Source organism: Tachyglossus aculeatus, chromosome 6, assembly GCF_015852505.1.
Source record: "Tachyglossus aculeatus isolate mTacAcu1 chromosome 6, mTacAcu1.pri, whole genome shotgun sequence".
In the NCBI taxonomy this organism is placed as follows: domain Eukaryota; kingdom Metazoa; phylum Chordata; class Mammalia; order Monotremata; family Tachyglossidae; genus Tachyglossus; species Tachyglossus aculeatus.
The window spans coordinates 11,069,741-11,075,740 of NC_052071.1; positions in this window are offsets into that span (position 1 = coordinate 11,069,741).

A 6,000-nucleotide genomic window follows, 5' to 3' on the forward strand; every position below is an offset into this window, starting at 1 on the left:
CTCCCTGGGAGTCAGTTCAGTGATGATTCCTCTGCTGGACCTGTCTGGAAGTCAGGCAATCCTAACCATAGAATTGTGAGGCAAAGAAGTACCCAGGAGCATTATATAGCCAGATACGATTGATAAAGTTAGAAATGATAACTTTCTCCTAATACTATTCAACGATTATTCTTAACTCATTCTTAAAAAAAGCTACCAACAATTTTAACAAAATTTCCCAGTTATTATTCTCTTGCTTTCCAAATCCTTGGGATATGATGACTAAACCTTTCCTGTCCCCTAAAAGGAAACAATCGCAAAGACAAAGTAGACATCCAGATCTGTACGTATGTATGATACCGACAGACTGAGCCCCCTCCTTCCGATCCCCCTCCTCCCCCTCCCGACCCCCCACCCCGTCTTACCTCCTTCCCCTCCCCACAGCACCTTTATATATGTATATATGTGTATACGTTTGTACATATTTATTACTCTATTTATTTTACTTGTACTCATTTATTCTATTTATTTTATTTTGTTAATATGTTTTGTTTTGTTGTCTGTCTCCCCCTTCTAGACTGTGAACCCACTGTTGGGTAGGGACCGTCTCTATATGTTGCCAACTCGTACTTCCCAAGTGCATAGTACAGTGCTCTACACACAGTAAGTGCTCAATAAACACGATTGAATGAATGAATGAATAAAGATAAAGAGTTCAGTCTTGGACATATTCAGTTTTAGATGGCGGGCAGACATCCAGATGGAGATGTCTTGAAGGCAGGAGGAGACACGTGCCTGAAAGGAGGGAGAGACAGCAGGGGGAGGGATGTAGATTTGGGTGTCATCAGCGTAGAGATGATAGTTGAAGCCGTGGGAGTGAATGAGTTCACCAGGGGAGTGAGTGTAGTTAGAGAAAAGAAGGGGACCAAGAACTGACCCTTGAGGAACCCCTACAGTAAGGGGATGGGAGGGGGAGGAGGAGCCCGCAAAAGAGGCTGAGAATGAACGGCCGGAGAGATTAGAAGAGAACCAGGAGAGGACAGAGTCTGTGAAGCCAAAGTTGGATAGTGTTGAGGAGAAGGGGGTGGTCCACAGTGTTGAAGGCAGCTGAGAGGTCGAGGAGGATTAGGATAGAGTAGGAGCCGTTGGATTTGACAAGCAGGGGAGCATTGGTGACCTTTGAGAGGGCAGTTTCCGTGGAATGTAGGGGACAGAAGCCAGATTGGAGGGGGTCGAGGAGAGAGTTGGCATTGAGGAATTCGAGGCAGCGTGCGTAGACGATGCATTCAAGTAGTTTGGAAAGGAATGGTAAGATAGTGCGATAACTAGAAGGGGAGGTTGGGTCAAGAGAGGGCTTTTTTAGGATGGGGGAGACGTGGGCATGTTTGAAGGCAGAGGCGAAGGAACCATTGGAGAGTGAGCAGTTAACGATTAACATGCAGAAGCGACCATGAGTTGTCCATAGGTCAGTCAAATCAGGTCAAAGAGGTTAATTGCAAGCAGAATCCCGGGGCTCTTGGCAAACTTGTCTCGGAGATGGAGGAGGATGGAATCTTATGGATGACAGTTCTGGAGTAGGGTGGAACTGTTAAGGGGGTCAGGGAGGAGCAGAGATGCCTGGGGAGAGGAGTGAGCAGCCAAATCGCATGGGAGGGCTGACTAGGTGAGAATGAGGTTGTCGTTAAAGTAACTTGGTGACAACAAGGGCCTTTTTCCCGGGGAAGAGAGGCGGTGGGGGGGGGGGGGGGAGAAATCAGTCAGGTCCGGACCAGAACGGGGGGAATGGGGGGCTCCTCAACGATGGTCGCTTAAGCGGTGGGGGTGGGGAGGAATGGAAGCAGGGGGACACAATGACCCACGGACGAGCAAGGGGATACAATGAGCCATGAACAAGCAGTCACCATGTTGACATGGTGTTGACGTCACCATGAACTATCAATTCCCCTGCTCCTATCTGCCCTTCCCAGTACTCGTCTTCTCCTTCCCCTATCCCATCCAGCTCTTTCCCTCACTTTTGCAAGACCCCACCCCTTTCCCTCACCCCCTCCCCAGAATCCCTCTGTACGAACGCCAACCCTCATCCCCTCCCTTCCAACCCCTTCCTCTCCTCCGCTCCCCCGCCCCATCCCAGTTCTCCTTTCTCAACAGCACCCCTCTTCCCCCTCTCCCCGTCCAGGCCCACACCAACTCATTCCAATCCAAACCCTCCCCACACCTCGCACCCTTCCCTCTCCCTCCCATCCCATCCCTCCACAGCTGCTGCCAAGTGTGGTCTTTGGAACACCCACTCCCGAGAGGCCCGCCCGCCCGCCATCACACCGCGCGGCCTTGCTGCTGCCGGAAGGATCCTCTCCTCAGAGCGTGCCGCCATAGACGCCCGGGACTCCGTTCCCGAGAGGCCCGCCCGCCATCACACCGCATGGACCCCGCTGCTTCTGGAAGGATCCTCTCCTCAGAGCGCCAGAGAGGCCCGCCATAGACGCCCGGGAATCAGTTCCCGAGAGGCCCGCCTGCCATCACACCGCGTTGCCCCCGCTGCTCCCGGAAGGATCCTCTCCTTTGAGCGCCGCCACAGACGCCCGGGACTCTGTTCCCGAGAGGCCCGCCCGCCATCACACCGCGTGGCCCCCGCTGCTCCAGGAAAGATCCTCTCCTCAGAGCGCCGCCATAGACGCCCGGGACTCCGTTCCCGAGAGGCCCGCCCGCCCGCCATCACACCACGTGGCCCCCGCTGCTCCCGGAAGGATCCTCTCCACAGAGCGCCGCCATAGACGCCCGGGACTCCGTTCCCGAGAGGCCCGCCCGCCATCACACCACGCGGCCTTGCTGCTCCCGGAAGGATCCTCTCCTCAGAGCGCGCCGCCATAGACGCCCGGGACTCCGTTCCCGAGAGGCCCGCCGCCATCACACTGCGTGGCCCCCGCTGCTCCAGGAAGGATCCTCTCCTCAGAGAGCCCCCATAGTCGCCCGGGACTCCGTTCCCGAGAGGCCCACCAGCCATCACACCGCATGGACCCCGCTGCTCCTGGAAGGATCCCCTCCTCAGAGTGCCAGAGAGGCCCGCCATAGACGCCCGGGCCTCCGTTCCCGAGAGGCTCGCCTGCCATCACACTGCGTGGCCCCCGCTGCTCCCGGAAGGATCCTCTCCTCAGAGCGCCGCCATAGACGCCCGGGACTCCGTTCCCGAGAGGCCCGCCCGCCATCACACCACGCGGCCTTGCTGCTCCCGGAAGGATCCTCTCCTCAGAGCGCGCCGCCATAGACGCCCGGGACTCCGTTCCCGAGAGGCCCGCCCGCCATCGCACTGCGTGGCCCCCGCTGCTCCAGGAAGGATCCTCTCCTCAGAGAGCCCCCATAGTCGCCCGGGACTCCGTTCCCGAGAGGCCCACCAGCCATCACACCGCATGGACCCCGCTGCTCCTGGAAGGATCCCCTCCTCAGAGTGCCAGAGAGGCCCGCCATAGACGCCCGGGCCTCCGTTCCCGAGAGGCCCGCCTGCCATCACACTGCGTGGCCCCCGCTGCTCCCGGAAGGATCCTCTCCTCAGAGCGCCGCCATAGACGCCCGGGACTCCGTTCCCGAGAGGCCCGCCCGCCCGCCCGCCATCACACCGTGTGGCCCCCGCTGCTCCCGGAAGGATCCTCTCCTCAGAGCGCCTCCACAGACGCCGGGGACTCCGTTCCCGAGAGGCCCGCCCGCCATCACACCGCGCGGCCTTGCTGCTCTCGGAAGGATTCTCTCCTCAGAGCGCGCCGCCATAGACGTCCGGAACTCCGTTCCCGAGAGCCCCGCACGCCCGCCATCACACCGCATGGATCCCGCTGCTCCCTGAAGGCTCCTCTCCTCAGAGCGCCAGAGAGGCCCGCCATGGACGCCCGGGACTCCGTTCCCGAGAGGCCCTCCCGCCCGCCATCACACCGCGTGGCCCCCGCTGCTCCCGGAAGGCTCCTCTCCTCCGAACGCCGCCATAGACGCCCCCTGCTTCCACCCCCACCCACTTAAGCGACCTTCCTTATAGTGCCCCCCAACCCCCCTTCCCGGTCCGGTCCTGACTGACAACCACCCCCCCACCCCGGGAAAAAGGCTCTTGTTATCACCAAGTTACATTACCGACAAACACATTCGCACCTACTCAGCCTTCCTGTCCCGCCATCGACCCCCGGCCCACGTCCTCCCCCGGGCCTGGAATGCCCTCCCTCTGCCCATCCGCCAAGCTAGCTCTCTTCCTCCCTTCAAGGGCCTATTGAGAGCTCATCTCCTCCAGGAGACCTTCCCAGACTGAGCCCCTTCCTTCCTCTCCCCCTCGTCCCCCTCTCCATCCCCCGCATCTTACCTCCTTCCCTTCCCCATCGCACCTGTATATATGTATATACGTCTGTACATATTTATTACTCTATTTATTTATTTATTTTACTTGTATCTATCTATTCTATTTATTTTATTTTGTTAGTATGTTTGCTTTTGTTCTCTGTCTCCCCCTTCTAGACTGTGAGCCCACTGTTGGGTAGGGACTGTCTCTATATGTTGCCAGCTTGTACTTCCCAAGCGCTTAGTAAAGTGCTCTGCACACAGTAAGCGCTCAGTAAATACGATTGATTGATTGATTGATTATAGGCAAGCTCCCTTTTATCCTGGACCTATTCCTTTCCAGCTCTCTACTCCTCCTCGCCCTAACCGAAACATGGCTCACTGTGGATGATACGGTCTCTTCTGCTGCTCTCCAGCGGAGGCCTCTTCTTCTCCCACTCCCCCCAGACTCATCAGAAAAGGAGGAGGTGTCGGCTTTCTTTTCGCACCCCAATGTCACTTTCGCACTATCCCTCCTCCCCTTCCCTTTCCTTCCCCTCCTTTGAAGCCCATATTATTTGCCTCTACCACCCCCTCCAGATTCTTGTAGCCGTCATCTACTGCCCCCCTGGCCCCACGTCCGACTTTGTTTTAACGACCTTGACCCCTTTCTCACCTAACCTCTCTCGTTTTCCGTGCCCACTCTGATCCTCAGAGACTTCAACATCCACATGGATGTCCCTGGTGACTCCTCTGCCACCCACCTTCTATCTCTCCTTGACGCTGCCAACCTCCTGCTCCACCTCACTTCACCTACTCACCAACTTGGTCACACCCTCGACCTCATCATCTCCGATCGCTGCACTATCTCCGCCCTCACCAACTCTGAAATCCGTCTCTCTGATCAAAACCTTCTTACCTGCCCCCTCACCACACTCTTCTCCCCTTACATCTATATTACTACCCCGCAGAGACCTCCGCTCTCCACCCCATCCATCTCTTTCAGCGCATCACACCCCAACTCGCCTACCTATCCTCTCTACCCACTATTGATGACCAAATTACTACTCTCAACTCTACCCTCTCTACTCAACTCAACTCGCTTGCTCCCCTTTCCCTTCCCCACTTTAGTACCACTAACCCACAGTCTTGTATCACTGCCACTGTCTGCCTCCTTCGCTCTTATTCTCGAGCTGCTGAACACTGCTGGCGAAAGTCTAAACACTAAGCCAACATTGTTCACTTTAAGTTTATCCTTTCCTGCCTTAATTCTGCCCTTTCCTTTGCTAGGCAAAATTATTTCTCCTCCTTCATTGACACCCATGCCCATCAAACCCATCAGCTGTTCCGTACATTTAACTCCCTTCTCAGGCCCCCTGTTCCTCCCGCCACTCCATCCCTCACCCCCAAAGATCTGGCCTCCTGCTTCATTAGTAAAATTAACTCCATCAGGTCTGAGCTCCCCAAAGTCACCCCTCCCCCTTCTCCATCCCCCCGGTCTCAGCCCTCTCTGCTACTCTCCCATCCTTCCCAGCAGTATCTTCAGATGAGATCTCCTCCCTCCTCTCAAGTGCTACTTCATCCACCTGTGCTTCAGACCCCATTTCCTCTCATCTTATGAAATATCTCTCGCCCTTTCCCTCCTCCCCTCCTTAACTTCCATCTTCAAACACTCACCTTCCACTTGTTCCTTCCCCTCTGCTTTCAAACATGCCCACGTCTCCCCAACCCCCT